The sequence below is a fragment of the Aegilops tauschii genome, chromosome 4, assembly GCF_002575655.3.
Source record: "Aegilops tauschii subsp. strangulata cultivar AL8/78 chromosome 4, Aet v6.0, whole genome shotgun sequence".
Classification (NCBI taxonomy): domain Eukaryota; kingdom Viridiplantae; phylum Streptophyta; class Magnoliopsida; order Poales; family Poaceae; genus Aegilops; species Aegilops tauschii.
In genome coordinates, this window is record NC_053038.3 from 517,955,489 (window position 1) to 517,979,285 (window position 23,797).

Genomic DNA, 23,797 nt, shown 5'->3' on the forward strand with positions numbered 1-23,797 from the left:
TTCTTTGGTTGGCCTTCCAGACCTTGGCTTACCACCGCCACCAGTGCTGTCGGGCTAAGCACTGTACGACATTCAACTAGTTCAGCCTGCATTGAGGCGACATCTGGAGACGTGTCATCTGAGGATTGCATGAAGAGAGACTTCTTGCAATCAACCCTAGGACGTTCCTGCCCGGGCATAGCATCCATCTCCTCATCCGCATGTTGATAGCCCGAGTCATATGGCTGACTCATCATTTGTCCATCGTCATAGGCGCCTGTATTGGAACCGAAGAGGGTCCTCCTCTCGTCCATCTCATCATCCATTCCTTGTTCCACGGGGGCGATTACATCATCCAATGTTGGGCCCCACTAGTAGAAAACAGGGCTTTGGTCACAGGGAAGTATTCACATTAGTCCCGGTTCAGTCATGAACCGGGACTAATGTGAGCATTCGTCCCGGTTCGTGCGGCTAAGGCATTAGTCCCGGTTCACCTGGGCCCTTTAGTCCCGGTTGGTGCCACGAACCGGGACTAAAGGGTGCGATGCCCATTAGTCACGGTTGGTGGTACCAACCGGGGCTAAAGGTTAGACCTTTAGTCCCAGTTGGTGCCACCAACCGGTACTAATGGGCTTTGAGGCATTAGTACTGGTTCATGGCACGAACCGGTACTAAAGGTCCCATTTTCAAACTCTACCCCCCCCCCCCCCCCGTGGACTGCCTTTTCAGTTTTAGAAAAAACAAAAGAAAATGATGGAAATGTTAAAAAAATAAAATAAGTTTCCCATGTGATATGTGGTCTAGTTGTTGGGAAAATTAACAAATATGAATTTTGACTTTATTTGCAAAATCTCTCTGGAATTTGTAAAATGGGCATAACTTTTGCATACGAACTCGGATGAAAAAGTTTTTTATATGAAAAATCATCTCCTGGAAAAGTTACATCCGAATTTAATCGGGGGAACCCCGTTAAACATTTTCAAAATCCTCAAAAACCTAACAGAAAAAAAGTTACGGAGCTTTTAAGATCTAGAGTGGAAAAAATCGAAAAAATTTCAAACTGTGGTCAAACTGTGGTCAAACAATGGTCAAACTAATTATTCTAGAATATTAGTGTTACTAAATAATTATTTCAGTTATTTTGAATTTGGTCAAATCTGGTCAAACTGTGGTCAAACAATGGTCAAACTAATTATTCAAGAAATATTAGTGTTACTAAATAATTATTGTTTTTTAAAACAATAGTTTCAAACTCAAACAGCGAAATGTGTCACTTCATGCTCAAGCAAAATTCCTGAGGGTTAATAGGATTGACATCTTACTATTGTCAGGAAAACAACAAGTGCAGACTTGGAAACGAGGGAGAATAGAACCCGGAAGTTAAGCGTGCTCAGGCTGGGGGAGTGGGAGGATGGGTGACCGTTCGGGAAGTTAGATGATTTGGAATGATGAGGGGTGATTAGAGATTAGAGGATAAATTGAGCAGTGATGAGGGGTGATGATTAGAGATTAGAGGTTAAAATAAATCAGAAATTTGAAAATCAAAAAAAAATTCAAAAAAAATTCATAAAATTTCCTTTAGTCCCGGTTGGTGTTACCAACCGGGACTAAAGGTGGAGCTCCACGTGGCCGCGGCCTTTAGTCCCGGTTCGTGTAAGAACCGGGACTAAAGGGGAGTGGCATTAGTAACGACCCTTTAGTCCCGGTTCAAAAACTGGGACTAAAGGGCCTTACCAACCGGGACAAAAGCCCCCTTTTCTACTAGTGCCCCCTTCCTCGCGTCATCCGCCACTCTCACCCGGCACTGGTAATTGCGTAGGCGGGGTGGCGCTGTTCATACCTTGATGATGTGTAGTTATTGGTGTGTTCTCGACTGTCGGTGTCAAAACCGGCGGATCTCGGGTAGGGGGTCCCGAACTATGCGTCTAGGATTGATGGTAACAGGAGACGGGGGACACAATGTTTACCCAGGTTCGGGCCCTCTCGATGGAGGTAATACCCTACTTCCTGCTTGATTGATCTTGATGAATATGAGTGTTACAAGAGTTGATCTACCAGGAGATCGTAATGGCTAAACCATTGAAGTCTAGCCTATGAGTATATGGTCATGAATCTGTCCTATCCGGACTATGCCCTCCGGTTTATATAGACACCGGAGAGATCTAGGGTTACATGAGGTCGGTTACATAAGAGGGAATCTTCATAATCAATCGCCTAGCTTGCCTTCCACGCCAACTAGAGTCCAATCCGGACACGGGTATAGTCTTCGGTCTTCATGTCTTCATAGCCCATCAGTCCGGCCTATGGATAACATGCCGGACGCCCGAGGACCCCTTAGTCCAGGACTCCCTCAGTAGCCCCTGAACCTGGCTTCAATGACGAGGAGTCCGGCGCGCAGATTGTCTTCGGCATTGCAAGGCAGGTTCCCCTTCTTCCGAACTCCAAGATAGTCTTCGGATGCGATGATTGTATCCAAACCTACAACGCATTCCACACACAACCGCAGAGAGAATATAATATTTGCACGAGTGCAATCTGCTGACAGTTTTTATGACGCTACGCCTGTCCGGTTATAATCTTGAACCATTTTCATCTGCCCCCCCACGTTGCGATACGCGGTTGCTATTGGCACGTCTTGTCGAAGGAGAAATCATGTCCCCTTATTGCGGGATTCTCATCAATGCGGGCATGGGTAACCCAACCGCACCACTTGCACAGCCATTGGGAATAGGCGAATCTTAAGGCGAGCGAGGAGGCGTTTAATGTTTGCTGCCTTTATAAGAGGATAAGGATCCCCTCTTCCTCTTCTCACGCTTTCTCTTCGTCTCCGCCTTCCCGATCTCGAGCTCCAGCACGCAAGTTCCAATCTCCTTTCCACCCCAGCAACCATGTCCGGATCCAGTGGTCAGGGCAGGTGGATGGTCCCCTCCGTCACGGGGGAGGACATTGCTGAGCTCCGGGCGGCCGGGTATTTGGCGAAAGAGATCGCTCACCGTCTGCAGGCCGAGGGACAGATCGTCCCCACGCCGGAGCCCACAGAGAGGGTGGTATTCATCCCCCATTTCTTCCGCGGGATAGGGTTTCCACTTCACCCCTTCGTCCGCGGGCTAATGTATTATTACGGGGTAGATTTCCATGATCTGTCCCCGAATTCCTTCCTCAACATTTCGGCGTTTATCATCGTATGCGAGGCCTTCCTGCGCATCCACCCCCACTTCGGACTGTGGCTCAAAGTCTTCAACGTGAAGCCGAAGGTGGTAGATGGCCAGCATGCGGAGTGTGGAGGGGCAATGGTGAGTAAATTGTCCAACGTCTCTTGGCCCAAAGGCACCTTTGTGGATATGGTAAAGGAGTGGCAGAAGTAGTGGTTCTACGTCACAGAACCACGCGGCACCACCTGGGCTGCGGCTGCCGAATTCCGCTCCGGCGCTCCTGTGCGACTCACCTCCTGGGTCGAGAAGAGTCCAGACTGGTGTTCTCCTGACGAGCTGATAGCGCTGTAGACGCGTGTTCAGAGCATGGTAACCAAGAGCGTGAAGCTCGTTGATGTGATCCAGGTGATGTTAGTTCGTCGGATCCTTCCATGCCAGCGCCGAAGCCGCGAGTTGTGGGAGTTCAATCCAAAGAAGCACCGGACCCTGGTGAGGCTCTTCGAGACTACGCACGAGGGTACATGGAAATTGCTCTTCAAGGGCAATGAGAAACCACCGGCCACGGATTCGGACCGTGGTCACGATTGTACACATCCCGCCAGCAAGGTATGTTGTTTCGAACGAGTCCCCAACCTAATTGTTTCGAGGATGATGTCTGAGCCCTTGTTATTGCTCTTTCAGGACTGGATGGAGAGGGCAAAGCGGTTCTAGTGTCCGGCTCCGCTGCCTGAGGAACCAGTCATCCCGCGTCTAGCGGAGATGCTGGTACCGGCGCCCGTATAAGGAGCTGGAGAAAAAGGCCAAGAAGAAGGCAAAGGGGGCCAAGAGCGGCCTCCGTCGTAAGGGTACTTCGGACGTGACGTCCGAGGACGACGAAACTTATTCCTCTGTCCCTGAGGACAATGACGGGGAAGAGCAGCAGGAGAGGAAGAAGAAGAGGGTGGCTCCGGCGCATCTGGAGGCGGAGGCGCCCAAAAAGGGGAAGGGCATTCCCGTGGTCAACACCGCGTGGGACGTTGACAGCAGCCGGAATGACGCCCCCGCACTAAGCCCCATGCCGCATCGTAAGTGACATGGCTTATTTATGCGCACATCCAGCCCTTTCTCTCCATTATCTTGATGTAGTTAACCGTACCATTGCAGTCCGGCCTGCGACCTGATCCAGCGATCCTCGTGTGCAAGTTCATTGGCCCCGTCGGAGATGGCGAGCCAGTCGCCACCGCCCACTTATTCCCCCGGGGCCGGGGACGACACCGCAGTGCTGTCCCGGAGGGCCGATCCGAACCGGGGAGGAACCCAAGATGCTGTCCGGGAGGCGCCACGAGGCGAAGCCTGCACTGCCGGACATATGGAGGGGACGATCCCCATGGAGACTTGCGAAGAGGGCTGCGTCAGGTTGGCCCTCAGCCGAATACGATTCCGGAGGCCCATATGGCTCCGGAGTCGGGCGGGCAGCCCCCTTTGAAGGAGGGGGTGCACCGCTTCAGCCGGTGGTCCCTGTCCATCCAGGGGCACCGGATAACCTGATGGAGGCGCTACGAGGCCTCTCCATTATGGAAGAGCATCGTGTCCTTATGGGCACGGTGATCGAGAAGGTTCAGTCTGCCAAGAGTGAACTTAACGAAGCCTGCAGCAACCTGTTGACAAGTTTCGAGGTAAGTGACATAGAAAGAGAAAAACCCCCATGCAGTCCGTAGCCCCTGAGACACTGTCCGGTGTTCGGTGACAAGAACCGGACAGAAGATCAATCTTTTATTGTAGGAGACTAACGTGATATGTATGCATAAGCAGGCATCGCTGTTGGCCGCAACCTCGCATGCTGCCGAAGTCTCTGAACTGAAGCAAAGGCTGGAGCGGACTGAGAACGAACTCGGCGAGGTGACGATTCGGCTCCGGGAGAAGCAAGGTGAATGACGACGTGTTGTGTGTTCGAAAAGAACAAGAGTTGTATACTGACCGTAGTGTCGTAATATGTGCAGGAGCCGCAACCGAGGTGGAGGCCCTAAAAAAGGCCTTGGCCGAAGCCGAAGGGAAGGCCGTTGAGCGGCAAGCTGCCCGAAAAAAGCTCGAGGCCCGAGTCAAGGAGGTCCAACAGGAGCGCCAAGACGCAGTGAAAAAATGTGAGATCTTGGAGAATAATGCTTCGGCTCAAAAGGCCGAACTCTCCAAGGCTCGTCAGAGCGCGGAGGCCGCACAGGATGAGGCCCGGGCCGCCCTCCAGGAGATCCAGGAGGCTAGGAAGATCACGACGGGTAAGGCTATTAAGATGCAAAGCAAGTATGCGGAGAAGCAATACCTTTTACTAACCCGGGTTCGGAGTTCCCCAGGGGCTTTTGCGGATTTACTACGTAGCGTATCAGACGCTGCAAAGTTCTACCAAGCCGAAGGAGGAGGTTCGACGGAGAAGTTATTCTGGACGCAGTATGCGACGCCAGAGCATCCCATGTCCTTTACCGATCAGCTGAAGCAGCTGGTGGAGCTGCACAGGGTGGCCGAACTAGCCATGAAGGATTTAACAATCCGGCTATGGCCAGTTGAAGCTATGCCCGGCAGCTACTTCGGACTTGTGAGGCGGCTAGTGGAAGCCTGTCCGCGGCTGGATGTCATCAAGCGCTCTGTATGTATTGAAGGTGCCCGTATGGCCTTCGCTCGCTGCAAGATGTGGTGGGCAAAGATGACCGCTGTTGAAGTGGCCAGCGGGCCGCCAGAGGGCAAGGAGCACCGCACACCCGAAAAGTATTTTGCGGATGTCCTAGAAGAGTCTCGACTTGTGGAAGCTCAATGTTCGAAGGACATTATTCTAGAATGAATACATGCATGTTGTCCTTTGCCTTGTATTATAAAGACAAAGCTTGTTTTGTAATGTAATTTTGTTTATGCTTTAAATTGTTTCATCATGTGCGGCCATGTTATATGCAATCTGAGGGTTGGCCAGTCGTCGGCTTCTGCCCTCATGTAATTAGTACATAGGTGTTCGGGATGGAATCTAAATAATCTTGATCCAATTATATGGTCCTTGAAGGAGTTGTTTAGCGCAACGAACAAGGCAATCAGACTATACGGCTTAAACACCCTCACTTAGCCATAGGAGTTTTATAATTAAGCAAGTGCGTAGCCCCTGGTCCAAGCCAGGGTGCTGTCAGCATCTGATCGGGAAGTGCCGATCCGTCGCGTGGCGCGGAAAAAATCCCCAACGATTTTGTAACCCTCGAACAGCTGACCGGCTCTCGCCGTATAATGATAGTCAGTTTTCGGCTTTCTCTACTGAGGTGCTCATCCGGTCAAGGCCAGGGCACAATGGCAGTAGTTCTCCCTTTACTACCCTAGCCGATAGAGCGGAATGTAGGGTAGCAAGCACAGGAGCCGGGCAACCCAACTATTGACCAAAGACATGATTCGGAGCCAATGCATATAATGCTAGATTTCGGGGTGCCGAACTTTTATACAAGAAGTGTTCGGACTTTGTTGTCGTGTTATGGGGCGATAAGCAGCCCCTGGCGAATATGAAACGTACAAAAGAGTACCGATGTGGCTGATAAGCAGATCGAAATAAAATGAAGTAAGAAGCAAAACCCACAGAAACTGGGTCGCAAATCATTTTTATTATAACTGAATGGATACGTCAAGGCGTATCTTATACAAATAGTGCGATAAGCACCCGGGCTATTTAACACGACGGGATCAAGAACGGGCAGCGTGCGGGTCCTGGGAAATAAGTAAAAATACCGTCAAGAAGAACGTATGGAGGTTACCCTACGCACCTATGCTGCATGCCTCCTTTGTATGCCGATCCTTCGAAGGGGCTGGTGATCAGGCTCGCGAGAAAAGGAACCTGAAACGGAAAGGAAAAAGTGTGTCCGCGGTCGGTCTAGCCGAACTGTAGATCCCGGGTTAGCTTGTGCCTCCGTCGACGTCCATGGAATTTCAAGTGCGAAATTATGTACGCGTGGTACGAATGCCACTACTTCATCGGGACTGGGACGGAGGCCAAATTGCTAGTTGAGCTCTTGACGAGCCTTGCTGTCTTGCTGCAGTGTAGTTCGGAACTTCTTGACGGTGTCCAGGGGCTCGGCAACCGCACTATAGTGCTGCTTGAGAAGGCCGCTCTGTACCTCTGCTGCCAGGGCAGCGGTGTGCTCCTCTGTTCGAAGGGAGCGTTCTGTGTTGCCATTGACTGTTATGACACCGCGTGGGCCAGGCATCTTGAGCTTGAGATAAGCATGGTGTCGCACTGCATAGAATCTAGCAAACGCTGTTCGTCCGAGCAGTGCGTGGTAGCCGCTGCGGAATGGGGCGATGTCGAAGATTAACTCCTCGCTTCGGAAATTGTTCGGAGAACCGAAGACCACTTCCAGCGTGATTGAGCCCGTATAGTGGGCCTCGATGCATGGTATGACTCCTTTAAGGTAGTCTTTGTTGGTTTGATTCGTGAGGGGTCAATGCCCATCTTCAGCACCGTGTCTTGATAGAGTAGGTTGAGGCTGCTACCACCGTCCATCAGGACTCATGTTAGGTGAAATCCGTCCATGAATGGGTCGAGGACCAATGCGGCTGAACCGCCATGACGGATACTGGTTGGTAGGTCTCGACGATCAAAAGTGATCGGAAATGACGACCATGTGTTGAATTTGGGGGCGACTGGCTCAACCGCGTAGATGTCCCTGAGTGCACGCTTACGCTCCCTTTTGGGGATGTGTATAGCATATATCATATTCACCGTTTTGACCTGAGGGGGAAATTTCTTCTGCCCCCCAGTGTTCGGCTGCCGGGGCTCTTCGTCCTCGTCCTCACTTTGTGATCCTTTTTCTTTATTTTCGGCGTTTAACTTGCCAGCCTGCTTGAAAACCCAACAATCCCTGTTGGTGTGATTGGCTTGCTTGTCCGGGGTGCCGTGTATCTGGCACGGACGGTTGAGTATGCGGTCCAGGCTGGAAGGTCCTTCATTATTTCTTTTATAGGGATTCTTCCGCTGGCCGGACTTGGAGCCACTGAATCCGGCGTTGACTGTGGCGTCATCGGTGTTGTTGTCGTTGCTTCGGCATTTGTGTTTGTTGCGCCGGAGCTTACCAGTGGTATTCTTGGCCTTCGAGGGGCCTGTCTCGCTGGCTGTGTTGTTACTACGGGCCAGCCAACTGTCCTCTCCCGCGCAAAAGCGGGTCATTAGTGCCGTGAGGGCTGCCATGGACTTCGGCTTTTCTTGGCCGAGGTGGCGTGCCAGCCAATCGTCAAGGATGCTGTGTTTAAAGGCTGCCAAGGCCTCGGCATCCGGACAGTCAACGATATGGTTCTTTTTGGTTAGGAACCTAGTCCAGAATTTTCTGGCTGATTCTCCAGGTTGTTGAACTATGTGGCTTAAGTCATCGGCGTCTGGTGGCCGGACATAAGTCCCTTGGAAGTTGTCCAGGAAAGCCTCCTCCAAGTCCTCCCAGCTACCGATAGAATTTTCAGGCAAGCTGCTAAGCCAGTGCCGAGCTGGCCCTTTGAGCTTTAGTGGGAGGTATTGATGGCGTGGAGGTCGTCTCCTCGAGCCATATGTATGTGGAGAATGAAATCCTCGATCCATACTATGGGATCGGTTGTGCCGTCGTATGATTCGATGTTGACGGGCTTGAACCCCTCGGGGAATTCATGGTCCAGTACTTCATCTGTGAAGCAGAGAGGGTGTGCGGCGCCTCTATATCGGACTGAGTCGTGGCGTAGCTCTGATGGAGTCCGTCTGCGGTATTCGGCCCGGGCGTGGTTAGATTTATCACGTCCGAATAGGTAGCCTTCTTCGTGCCTCAAGGCACGCCCTCGTGATCCGTAGTTCGATCTTGTGTGTCCTGTTCTATCGTCCAGGATTTGCCGGAGGTCGTATGTGTGACCCCGAACTCTTCCGTCTCTATTTTTATGAGGCGGTGGGGCAGGCTTTTGTTCGGCCTGAGTTGCCGCTTTGTCCCGTCCGCGGGGTGGCCGGTCAGCCGCCCTGTCTCGACCACGCGGCGGTCGTTTCGCATTACGCGAGGGAGATGTGTGCTCCGGTGCCTCCTCATTGAATTGAGGTAGCAGTCTGTGTTTCGGGTAGCTCTTGGCTGCGCGCTTGAGGCCGTATTCTTCCGCTGTCAGGACCTCAGTCCATCTGTCGACGAGCAGAGCTTGTTCAGCTTGAAGCTGCTGCTGTTTCTTTTTCAGGCTCCTTGCAGTGGCTATGAGTTGAAGCTTAAAGTGCTCCTGTTCCAGAGGGTCCTCAGGCACGATAAAATCTTCGTTGCCGAGGCTTGTTTCCTCTTCGGAAGGTGGACGGTAACTATCGTCCCCCGAGTCATCTTCTATGGCCTACTCATCAGGGTTGTCTTGCCTGTCGACATGTTCCTCCTGTTCGGATGCAACACCGACAAGGACTTCATTGTTTTCGGCGTCGCCCGGAGTGCTCTTTTCTCCGGTGCAAGTGTTGTCGTCTTTTGAGCGGCGAGGCTTAGAACGGCGTTTGGGGCACCGACGCTTGGACTGCGTCTCAGAAGGTTCATACTTATCTGGCTCTTCTTTGTCGTCGCTAGATCCCTTGGGTGTATCAACCATGTACACGTTGTATGAAGAGGTGGTCGTCCAGCGTCCAGTGAATGGCGGGTCTTGGCCTTGCTCATTGTCGGCATCGTCGTCCATACCAACGATGTCTTCGGAGCCGTAGTCAAGCACGTCGGTTAAGTCATCGACGGTGGCTATGAAGTGGGTGGCGGGTGGGGAGCAGAATTCCTCATCATCCGTCTCTAGCTCAAACCGGACATAGTTCGGCTGTGAGTCCTCCACCAAGGATAATATTTTCAAAGAGTTTAGTACGTCACCCAAAGGCGAATGCTGGAAGATTTCTGCGGCGCTAAATTTGAAAATCGATAACCGATCCAGCTCGGTGTCCGCAGGTGCGTCTGGTCCAGAACATATGGCCGGATACGAGTCCGGAGTCCCATTGGCGCAAGCATTGCAGGGTGTCCAGTCCGTGTGCGGCTCCAACGCCGTGGGATTCGTGGCTTTGAAGGGCACGCTCTGCTTCGGTTCTGAAGCCGTTGCAGCAACAGGATCTGTCTTCTGGAAGTAGTCCGATAACTGATTTAAGTCATGTTCCTCGGTGCACGGGGAAGCAACTGCCGCGGTCTCGAATCCATTGAAGATCAAGTCTTCACGGATATCTGCGACGTAGTTCAAGCTTCCAAACCTGACCTGGTGGCCAGGGGTGTAGCTATCGATCTGTTCTAGACGGCCAAGGAGTTGGCCCGCAGTACGAAGCCGCCGAACACAAAGATTTGTCCGCGGAGAAAGGTTTCTCCCTGGACGGCGTCATTACTGACGATCGAAGGGGCCATCGAATCCTTTCGTCAACGGCACAGTATAACTCTCAATGAAAGCACCAATGTCGGTGTCAAAACCGGAGGATCTTGGGTAGGGGGTGCCGAACTGTGCGTCTAGGATTGATGGTAACAGGAGACGGGGGACACGATTTTTACCCAGGTTTGGGCCTCTCTATGGAGGTAATACCCTACTTCCTGCTTGATTGATCTTGATGAATATGAGTGTTACAAGAGTTGATCTACCACGAGATTGTAATGGCTAAACCCTAGAAGTCTAGCCTATGAGTATATGGTCATGAATCTGTCCTATCCGGACTATGCCCTCTGGTTTATATAGACACCGGAGAGATCTAGGGTTACATGAGGTCGGTTACATAAGAGGGAATCTTCATAATCAATCGCCTAGCTTGCCTGCCACACCAAGTAGAGTCCAATCCGGACACGGGTATAGTCTTCGGTCTTCATGTCTTCATAGCCCTTCAGTCCGGCCCATGGATAACAGGCCGGACGCCCGAGGAGCCCTTAGTTCAGGACTCCCTCATTGACCGCCTCCAAACGAAGAATTTTCTTCGGCCACAGCAGCTGCCTCTTGAGCTTGCGTTGATTTTTCCCTTGAAGAGGAAAGGGTGATGCAGCAAAGCAGTGTAAGTATTTCCCTCAGTTTTGAGAATCAAGGTATCAATCCAGTAGGAGACAACGCGACAAGCCACCGAATACCTGCACAAACAAACACCAACTTGCAACCAACGCGACAAAAGGGGTTGTCAATCCCTTCACGGTTATTCGCAAAGTGAGATCTGATAGAGATGATAAACAGTAAAGTAATATTTTTGGTATTTTTAGTTTATGGAACGGAAAGTAAAAGATGGCAAAGAAAGTAAATAGGAAACCAGAATTGTAGATCGGAAACTTATATGATGGAAAATAGACCCGGGGGCCATAATTTTCACTAGAGGCTTCTCTCGAGATAGAAATTATTATGGTGGGTGAACAAATTACTGCAGAGCAATTGGTAGAAAAGCGCATAATTATGACGATATCTAAGACAATGATCATGAATATAGGCATCACGTCCGTGTCAAGTAGACCGAAACGATTCTGCATCTACTACAATTACTCCACACATCGACCGACTCCTGCCTGCATCTAGAGTATTAAGTTCATAAGAACAGAGTTACGCATTAACACTACAAAAAAAATACACTTCCGTGATGATACGTGTTTGTCACAGTAGGTCGCGTTTTTTGTCATGCATGTACATCCATGACAAATTTACGACAGAATCAAGATAGTCATACCTGTGCTGTCGTAGAAGTGTTCCATGACATTACCAAAATTATCATCACGGAAGTGTCCACTTCCATGATGATAAATCGCGCGCCACAAAAGTGCTTTCGTCAAGGGTGACCGACACGTGGCATCCACCGTAACGGAACGCCGTTAAGCTATCGGGTCGGGTTTTGGATCCGATAACCCGTTAACAGCCCCGACCAATGGGGATTTTCCACGTGTAAAATCATCATTGGCTAGAGGAAACACGTGTCGGCTCATCGTTGGGATAGATGTCATCCACTCACTGGACAGAAGGCGCCTATGATACGTCGACACGTGGCACGGCCCAACAGTGGCCCATTCCTGTGAAAAGGCCGGCCCGTTTGACTTGGTCAAAAGCTGGCGGGCCGGCCCATGGAAAGCCTGTTAACGGCCTGTTCACATATAGCCCATTTACAGCCCGCTAACCCAAGGCCCGTTACGCCCTATCCGAATTAGGCCCAGTAGCGTCATCTGGGCCATCCAATATGATTCCAGCCCGTTTTCACTTCTGGCCCATGTATAGCCCATGACGTCTTTCGGCCCATATGAGGCCCTTTGTAACTCTTGGCCCATTAGCGGCCCGTGCTGAAACTAGCCCGTAATGAACAGTGTATTACTTTACACCCATTAACGGCCCGTGGTGGAACTGGCCCGTAATGAACAGTGTATCACTTTATACCCATTACTGGCCCATTATTCCGTTGGGCCGTTTCCAGCCCAAGTTAACTTTCGGCCTTCTGAGGGCCCATTTATTCTTGGGCTCATTTGCAGCATTCGGTTACTTACGGCCCGTTACTATCATTTTCTGCTCGTGGGCCAAATTCAGCCCGTCGTTACAGTCGGCCCGTTTGTGGACCGTTAGTCTATTGGGCCATTTTCATAGCATCCCCAAATACGGCCTATTAACGATGGCCCGTTATGGTCGGCCCATGAACCGACGATTCCAACTCTAGCCCATTTACGGCCATAATGTGGTCTGTTTGGCCCATGTTTGGCCAATCGATCATACGACCCGTATAAGGCCCATTGATGATACGGCCCGCAGAAGGCCCATTGTTTCTATGGCCCGTAGAAGGCCCATTGTTTCTACGGCCCGTAGAAGGCCCACTGTTTCTACGGCCAGTAGGAGGCCTAGTGTCACTACAGTAAATATTAGCCCATGGTTATTGTGGCCTAGTTTTAAAAAATAGGTTATTCCAGCCACTAGCTAACCGCGGAAAAAGAACTGCAATGACTACAAGCAAACAAATAAACAAGACAACAAGGAAATAAATAAGCAAGCAACTAATGCTAGGCTATCACGGCTATTACACATATTACATCCACTGGGCATCAAAGTTCGCCACCAGTGCAAATATAGGGAACAAAGCAGCATATCATATACACTGGTTGTCAAAGTTAGCGACCAGCGCAAATAAACGCCGCAGCAAAACAAATTTAGAACTGAAACCACTTCAGAAGATCTCAAGAAACAATATCCTGGGTACCCATAATGCTGGCAAGATGCTTAGCAACCTTATTAACTTTCTCTTGTTTGTCGCTTAAATCCTCCAGCGCTTGCTGTTGCACCAGAAAATATGCATCTGAATTCTGCAGGGACTTCCTCAGTCCTTCAGCTTCCTGTCGCAGCACATCTGATCAATGTCTTTCAACTTGAAGTTGAGACTCAAGAAGACGAACTGATTCAGGCAGCGAGTTCGAAGAGCTTGTGCCAGCAGTAGTGGCCAGTAACTCGAACACTACATCAAGACAGGACTTTTGGGTTCCCTCACTGTCTTCAAGATAGTTTTTATCAGCTTTATTGTAGACCAACAGGGATGTCTCACTATCTTGAACCTTATCTCCATTACTTACTTTACCATTGGATAACGCGGGACTGCTCTCCAATATTTTGTCCACATTCTAAAAGAGAAACAAGCAGACACATCACATGTTTACCATGTTGTATATGAAACTCATTTTGGTAAATGAGTTCAGTAGTAAAGTGGACAGGATAACAGCATGAAACAAACATATATCTATGTACCATGGTCACTTTATGGTCTATATCATTCTAGTTTTTGTTGCCAAATCAAGATAGAGACACAGTTCAAATAATATTTGTTCAAGACAAAGCAGAATAGACAGAATATAAGTGTGGGTAACTATAGAGCAATAACAACACTTGTAATGTGCATGACATGAGAACATAACTGTTAATTGAAACTGAAATCAGCATAGAGCAGGTTACAACAGCAAACCAGTTAAATAAACAAGTTTAAAACATACCTGTTGCGCCATTGGAGTTTCAATTCCATCCTTCAAATTAGTATGAGTAAATACAGTAATGCAAGAGCAAAGGAGTATGAACCATAGCTACAGAACCTGACCTGAGAACAAATCTTCTTCTCCTTTAAGCGTTGAGTTGGGATTCGGAGTGGTGGTCCTCGTGCTTTGGGCACTGCAGTTCCCTTACTAACTTCTCGTGTTTGGGTGCTCTGTGGTGGAGACGGTGCTGTGTCAACTGGAACTGGGTTTCTATCTGCCGGGGTTGGGGTTAGAAGGGGTGTAGCTGGTTCTCTGTCCAACTGGGTAGGGGTACAATCTGCGAGACTCTGGGTTATGTGTGGTGGATCTGGTCCTTGAGAAAGTACAACCGTGGTTCTATCTGCATCAACTGGTAGCACTATCTTTTCTGAAGACCGTGTTGTTACTCCCTTAGATACTGCCATCACGCTCTCCAATTCAAATGGCTGATAAACAAGAAAAGTAATTGAAAGTATAGACATTGTATGACAGACAGGTGCAATGGATAGTGGGGAATAAAAGAGGGCATGAAATAATTCATATTTATGTTGTCTAACCAAAAAGGATAGCATGACACAATTACACATATATGATGGCTAACTAAACAGGATAGCATGACACAATTTCACATTATGATGGCTAACTAAAAAAGATGGAAAGACATAGTTCAAAATATGAGACTATGTAAACAGGATGACATGACATAACTATATATGTGTTTATTAAATAGGTTGGCATGCCATAATTCACATACATTCACGGATAGAATGCCATAATTCAAAATATGATGACTGTAAACACTAAACAGGATGAGATGATATAACTATATGATGTCTTTATTAAATGGGTTGCCATGCCATAATTCAGATAGATGATGTGTATGTACTATGTAAACATGATGGCATGATATAATTCAAATATATGATTTATATAGTAAGCAAGTAAGCAGATGGCAATCCATATATGATGTAAAAACTAAGCAATGCAAGACAACATGCATGACATGGGTAATATAACCCTGCCAAGTTTGAGCATAGATCTCAGGGGGGAAATAGGACTGGTCATCAGTCTCTGAATCCTCCTCTGAGGAGCTCTCTGTAACCAGCAAGATGTCTGCTTCACCAGGTAGCATTGTCTGCTCTGAATACCTTGTTTTCACTCCAGATACTTCCATCACCGCTTCAAATGGCTGATGCACAGGAAGAGTAGTTGAATATACAAACGTTGTCGACAAATGGAACACGTAATACAAAAAAGGATAGCATGATATAATTCACATACATGATGATTGGCTAAACAGCATGGCATTGTATAATTCACATATATAATGCCTTTGCAACAAGATAGCATTGTATAATTCACATATATAATGTCTTGCAACAAGATGGCAATGCATAATTCACATATATGGTAATTAGACACTGAACAGATGGCATTCACACAAAGCATGTCTAAACTAATCAAATGACATAGCAATGCGAGACACCATACGCATGATATGAGCAACATAACCCTGCCAAGTTAGAGCATACACCTCGGGGGGGGGGGGGGGAATAGGATTGGTCATCTGTCTCCGAATCCTCCTCTGAGGAGCTATCCGTAACCAGCGAGATATGCGCTTCGTCAGATAGCATAGTCTGCTCTGAAGACCTTGTTTTCACTCCAGAATTTGCCATCACCGTGTCAAATGGCTGATGCACACGAAGAGCAGTTGAATGTACTAACATTGTTGACAGATGTAATATGTAACGAAAAAAAGGATGGCCTGATATAATTTACATATAAGATGACTGGCTAACCAGGATGGCATTGCAAAATTCACATATATGATGCCTGGCTAAACAAGATGGCGTTGCATAATTCACATAAACGATGAATAAACTAAACAGATGGCATTCGCAGAAAGGATGTCTAAACTAAGCAGATGACATATTTGATGTATAAAGTAAGCAATGCAAGACACCATATGCATGATATAACCAACATCAGCATGCCAAGTTAGAGCGACGACCTTAGGGGGTAAATAGGAGTTGTCTTGTCCTTCTGAATCCCCCTCAGAACAGATATCTTCCTCTCGATTACAATCCGAAATGCGTGGAGGAGGGTGCCTTTGCACCTACCATGGAGCGACGTCTGCATGAAATTTTATTGCCACGCAAGGCTCGTCTCTTTTGCTCTACATGTTCAGTTCCATTGTTTACAATAACTGTCATGCATAGGAATAAAACATATTGAGATTATGTAAGGAGTGCATGCAGAAATCCAGAGTGATGGTAGCAACCTGTGGATAGACCCAAAACCAATAATAGCAGGCAGATAATGCCTTCAGTTAACAAAACAAATAATGGCTTCTTTACTGTTTGTTTCCCACCCAACATGAAACTCAGTAGACACCGGAGATTAACCAGATAGTAGATAGATACTATTGATAGCGGCCCCGATATGTACCCCACAACCATTTAAAAACTCAAGTATGACCATTAGTTTGGAGCTGACTCAGAGTCTAATCGGTGAACAGGACGATAAAGTAGCATGTAATATTAAGCGATGCATAACGTAAGCAGACACGAAAGAGTGCGACCTCTCTTGCGGACCCGTGTAGTCCTCGAGGTCATCTGCTCGGTTGATGATGGTAATGCAGTTTTCATGGCTGCCAGCGGCGGGGAAGAAAATCTGAGGCGGCGAAAGACAGTATGGAGGCTGGATCCCTGTTGTGCTGGACCCTTCTGTCGTTGGAGCAGCTGAGCTGGGGTGGACGACGGCGCAGCAGGAGCGGGACAAACCATGCAAGGTTTTCTTTGACAACTATCTGTAAGAGAAGTAATTCTGTAAGGGCTCGTTTGAATTTAAGGATTCCAACAATGCAGGGATATGAAATAGACAGGAATAGGATAGGAATGCACGTGCAAAACAGAGAATTTAAAAACACAGGATTTCTGCCAATCTGGGTGTTTGATTCACAACAATTGGAAGATCACAGGATGCAAAGAAGCATGGTGAGATTAAGTCAAACCACAAGAAAATGTACGGTTATAATGCTATTATGCTACTATCTCTTAGTCTTGTGCTTCATGAATAGGAATTTCAAAAGGAGGACAAGTGAAAATTAAAATTCCTACGTTTTTTTGTTTCAAGGAGACACTAAAGGAACAAATCCGTGTGCTCAGTGGACAATATATATAACATGTAGAGTAAAAAAGAGATGCAACAAGTGTATAACCTCTTTGGCGAAGCCATGTCGATCTTAGCGTGATTGGGTTGGCCGGTGAGGATGCTCCGGCTGACTATGCTGTCGGAGGAGGGGAAGAAGATCTTAGGCGTCTGGAGATGGAGCCCGAGGTACTGCTCCGCTGTGATGGAGGGTGTCGTCGTTGGAGCAGCTCCGGTGAGTTGTACGACGCCGAGGCTGAAGTAGGACAAGAGAGACAACGAACAACGTTAACCTGAGTGGAATTCTAATAGCATCTCCAATACATGACGTAAAATACATAACCACAAAGTGCTAGATGTAAAATACATCAGCCGCTCATCTCTGAACTTAACTGTCGAAACTGAACTTAACTGTCGAAACTGAACTTAACTGTCGAAACTGAATTTTGCAGTCAAAACTGAATTTTGCTGTCGAAACTGAACGCACTAGCAAGGTGAGGCTACACGTCGGTCGACTGACTTTTTCATCTCTGGTCAGTCGATTTTGTAGCCGTTGGATACGAAATCAAGGGCCTGCGGTTCATCTTCAACCTCCACCCCCCTGAGCCGCCAGCCACCACCGGCCAAACAGCAGCCCCCCGCCGCCCGCGGCTGGCGGTGCGCCGCCGCGCCCGCCCCGAAAACACTCTCCACCGCCGGTCCGCCGCCGCCCCGGCCATCCCTCTAGGCCCCCCTGTGCCGTGATTTTTCTCCGGCGATCCCCACGCCACCACCCCGCCAACGCACCGCCACCGCCGGCGACCACCGCCAGCTTGAACCCTAAGATAGATAGTGGGATACCTCTCCGGCGAGCCCCCCTCCCCGCTGCGGCTAGTTCTTCCTTCACCCCGACAAGCCCCCCACCCCCTGAAAATCGACTGACCCAAAAGTCGATTCAGTCGACTGAAGTGTAGCTAAATCGAAGCAGTATCGCAAGCAAGAGCAAGAGCGAGAGCAGCAGCGCGAGCAAGAGCAATAGCAAAAGCAGACCTGGCAGGGGACTGAGAGCAAGAGCAGAGCAGCAGCGCGAGCGAGAGCTAAAGCAGCAGCAGCTCCTATTGATGTGGACGTCGCCGCCAAGGGAGCGACGCCGTGGAGGAAGTGGCCGGCGACGCCGCCATGGATGGAGCCGCGCTGTGTCGGCTCGGGACCGAGCGCCGACAGCACCGTGAGATCGAATTAAGAAGAAAATGCGGCGATTAGTGTACAACCTCTTTGGTGGCGCCGATTAGGCCGCAGCTTCATCCGAGGAAACGGTGATGATGATGCTCTTCCGGTGGTGCAGGTGAAGACGGCGGTCTGGGAATGGAGGTGGCGCGAAAGACGAGGGGAACATCGGCGCAGCTCCTTGGAGGTGGAGGACGGGGTGGCTGAACCGGAGGGACGATCAGATCGACGACGGATCCTCATCCGGTACGGTGGATGAGGGACGTCGAGGTGTTGCTGTGGACGACGTCGTCGGGGAAGAGGCTCCGGCTGGGTGGTGGACGGAGCAGGGTGTGGGGTTTCGTCGCGGGTTTTCGCGGCCTCGGTGTACGAATGGGTGGGCGGACGGGATGGCAGTGGGGAACCATGGCTTAGAGACGCGCTTGTCCGAAATGTGGGGTAAGTTACGAAAGTACACCCACCGATTTGAGGAGGTTCTTTCGGTTCAGGGGTACAACTGGCATTTCGCGTGTCGGGATTTCACAGGAGGTGGGAGTTTTCACGCGCGTTGTAATTTCGGAATAGCAAGGCGCGGGTTGAGATGGAGGGAGTTGTCGGAGCACAACGAGACAAAGATATATTTTAAATATTTTGGGCTAACAAGGCGCGGGTTGAAATTTCCGGACAAGCCTAACGTGTAATGTACCAAATCAATGCGCACTACAAATGTCATTCAAAACTTTGAATTCATGTTATGTTCAATTAAAATATTTCGCTACGTGTATAATGCATGCAACCTACTACTCAAATGAACGTTTTAGTGCATTCCAAACGTATATACTACCGCTTCAATATGAACTAAATTTGAATTCGTTTCTCTATTTGAATAAGATCTACAGTAATGATTGTTGTGAAGTCAAAGCATTTGAATTCGTTTCTTTGTTTTAATAAGATCTACAATCATCATTATTTTCAAGTTAAACCATCGTTTGTGTATTATCTTCACAGCACACCACATGATTAGTCTCGAGTTACATATGAACTATGTGTACTATATGAACTCGAACTAGATTTTTTGAATCCACTTTATTTTGATTTCAAATCACATTACATTTCTAGCTCTAGCTAGATCTTCATAATCTAAACCATGTCTCATATGTATAATGTGTTTATCACATTATGTATGGTGCCCCGCCCCCTACGCCTACAAGTATTTAGACGTGAGTTGCAAACACCACACATTACCACAAATTCAAATAAAATGTGAGAATGTTCGATATATAGTATTGTTTAGATTGTTCGATATTTAGTTGTAAGCTGCAAACGCCACACATTTTCACAAATTCAAATAAAATGTGAGATTGTTTGATGTATAGTATGGTTTAGATTGTTCGGCATTTAGCTGTGAGTTGCAAACGCCGTGCATTATCACATTATGGTATAACATGTGCACAGCACGTGTATCACCGCTATATTCATGCATGCAATGTTTAAAACACTATGATCTCCTATTCAAATATATGAATCCGCTTTCATATCAAATTATGATCTTTGTTAGTCTCTTACACCCACACAATCCTCTAACCTTTGTAGCTACCACTAACTTTCTCTTGTGCATGCACATGCCCTCCTCGCCCTCCCCCTCCCCCTCCCTCGGCATTCTGTCCACCAGGCACATTCATTTTTTTCTTTAGGTCGTTCTCCCAGAGTCTCCACAACTCCTTTCCGACACACACCGATCGATAAACCTCTCCAGCGATGCCTGCCTACAACATACACACACACCTTCAATCTCCTCCTTTATGTGTCCTTGCCTCGTGTCTCTCATACGGTCAGACACACGTGTAAACTCTCTCCCCTCTTTTCATCGATCTCACAACCGCACACTCCTCCCCCTATCTAGCTAGTAGTTGGGCCTCTCGCACCACCTCCTAGCTCCATTCTCTCTATCTATCCGTCTCGCTGGGCCTTATTTGCCTGTAACAAATGGACGTACACCGAGCGATCTCTCGCTATACATATAGCTAGCTAGGTCCTTATAACTCGTTTTTACCCACGCGTCAATCGATCTACCTCATTAGTTGTGTCACTTCCTTCCTCCGACAAACAACAATTGATCTACCGATCTAGTTAGGTTTGCTTACCAAACACATGGTTCCCCTTCATCATCCATGGATGCGTCCCGACAGATCTATCACGCACAGGCACACACAGAAACACATCCCCACTCTTATTGATAACATTGCAGTTCCACCCTCAGTTTTCTAGTAGGCCTCTCCCACCATCTTCGAGAAGCAACTCCAACACCCATCCAGCACTCTACCCCTCTCCCTCCCTCTCCCTCCCTCTCTCTCTCTCCTCTCTCTCTCTGTCCCATCATATTTCCCGTCCTTCAGTTATGTATGGATGTCGACCGATCTCCCTCAAGACATAGCTGGGTCTCTCCTTCTCAACACATATATGAGTCGTTCTACCTCTATAGTTAGGCCTCTGCCTACCCCTCCCCCCACCCCCTCCCCCCACACACACCGATACATCGAGCGCTCTAGTCATGTCTCCCTACCACACACAAACTTGACATGTGCCCTTTAACGTTCCGGTAGGCCAGTCGCCCTATATCTTTGACTTGCACACACACACAATTTCGATGGCTCTCTTCATCGATCTCGCACCCACCCACTTGATCCTCTCTTCGACTCTATCGATAGCTATGACCGCTCCCTCTCTTCTCGTGGATTGCCCGACCCTCTATGTATGATATGGATAGGCCTCCATTTCACACACATTGCATGCAAAATTTTGTTTGAGATGTCATCGACACATATTCCCAAAAATAATTCACGAAATCAACCCCCCACCCCACCCCCACCCCAAAACAAAAAACACTCACGACCGCGGTTTGTATCTCTCACACACACCCACGTAGGTGGGGGACGTGCACGAAGAGAAGAGGTGCATGCACGGCGCACGTACTCCCGTCTCTTTCCCAACCACACCCGCGCAGGTACACGGTGGAGCTCATTTCTGTACGAAAAAGGCAGCCCATGTGGTAATTTGGCACGTGTACTGGTTGTCCACTTGGTGGAGGGAGGATCGTCTACCACGGGTGAACAAACAAATTGCGACTTGACGTGTTATGTGAGAAAAAGAGGCAAACCATGTGGGGCCTACCTTAGAGGCAAGGCTCTATACACGGGAGTACTTTTGATGTGTCCCGTCAACTCGCAGAATGAGGAGAAGCTTGCTTAGTACGCCGTCTCCCCCGCCCACGGGCGCGGTGGCTCACAGGATGAGGTGAAGCTTGCTCCGCCTTACGCCCGCTCCCTCGCCCATGCGCGCGGTGGCTCGCAGGACGAGGAGAAAACTTTACTACTCCCTCCGTTTACTCCTCGTCCCTACTACCTTGGTTATAGAGATTATATCAAATTTTTTGTAATATATATGTCCTTTAGTAGATTTCAATATGAACTACTAGTACATACTCCAAACACTGATGTATATACACGTATTTTAGAGTGTAGATTCACTCATTTTGCTCCGTATGTAGCACTCTCCCTCGCCCCTCGACCCTCGCCCACGTGGTGGACGTGCAGCAATTCATTCGGTCTCATATAGCCAGAACGATATATACTACACTACCATTATTGCTCGACTTCCCGAAGAGGCGAAGAGCCAATCGCAAGGTTAATATTTTGGAGATGCCAAGCGCAAGGTTATAGGAGAACGAGTAGTAGGTGCCGCGTCATTTATAAATAAAGCTTTTTTTCTTCAGTGGCACGTACGCAATATGATAGGTTCATATGGAGAGAAAAGGAAACCGCTCCACTATATACATAGTCAGGATGGGCCAGCCTACATGGTTGCTTGCTGGGGTTGCTCTCTTCACACTCTCTCGCACAAAACGACTGTGGCCACATCTCTAACATCCCGGCGGATCACGTCCGCTTGGGAAAGGGGTGGATGCCTAGTGTAGATGCGGTGGCCGTCGCCGACGGCCAAAACCCACTGTCGGCACGTCCCGATCAGGGGTCCCCGCCGTTCTCTCTCACAAAGCCGGTGAGGTTGCCTTCGTCCCTTGCTCACTGCCGCGACGTGGGTAGTTGCCGCCTCCCGCCGCCCTCCTCAAGGTTGAGCTACGTCCCTCAGGTACAACTCCCTTTACAGCCGGCTTGCACCACTGCTACAGCTGCCCACATCACTCCCCGTGGATATTTCTCTACTTTTTTGCCCCGCACATACCTCTACTGGCTTCTACGTACTGTATTTGTGATGAGTTTATGTCTCATCAACTAGTCCCAGTAATCTTATTCTAATCACGCTTCTTCAATTTCTTTGCCACAGGGATGCTCATCTCGATTTTGGTGAAACTGCACAAAATGATCCGATGGTTAAAAGGTTGCAAACCTCATTTATTAGGAAGCTCGAACGTTGCCAGCAAATTGAAGCTTGGTCAGGGTTCACGGTTCAAGGGCTAGGGACTGCATGGATCGTTTTTTTCTTTAGCTACCTCTGTTCCAAAATACGTGTCAACTTTAGTAGTAGTACAACTTTGTACTAAAGTTTGCACAAAGTTGAGACACTTATTTTGGAATGGAGGGAGTACATATTTGCTATGATCTGTCAATCATTGAGATGCAATAGCATGCATGTTAGTCTCCTTTGTATTTGATGAAATGTTGCAACGGGCAACCTTGGACTAAAGATACATGTAACAGAAGCTGGAAGCTTCATAGCATTGTACAAATTTATCTCGCTGATAAATTACAGTACGTACTATACTAGTACTTCCTCCATTCCTAAATATAAGTCTTTGTAGAGATTTCACCATGAACCACATGCGGATGTATATAGATGCATTTTAAGTGTAGATTCATCCATTTTGTTCCGTATGTAGAGGAATCTCTACAAAGACTTATCTACTAGTAATAGCTAGCCCCCACTACTAGGAATTCTCTATCCTCTCCTTGAGCCACATCATCAAAATTGATGTAGCCGTTAGATGAAGTAAATCAGTCCATAATAGCCGTCTGATCTAGACGTTGAGAGGCTCCGCACTAAGCCACATGCAAGCATGCAGAAATACCGTGGCACATGCATGTGAGTGGGTTTTAAATCACATCAACATGTCTGCATGCAAGCATGCACCGGTAGCATGCATGTAAGTGAGCTTTTAAGTCCCATTAACATGTCAAAAATAAAAATATAATCTCATTATGCAGTAGGAGTTGGCTGATCTTTTTTCCTTACGTGGGATGATCTAAATGATGATGGGAGTTTATTTAGTTTGGCTACCACATTTTTCATGTGGTTATAGAGTTTTTTTAGTTCTATGAAATCGATAATTTTGCGCAGAGAGATATACCACTGTTCCGCGGCAACGCGAGGGGACTCATCTAGTAATATTTAGGA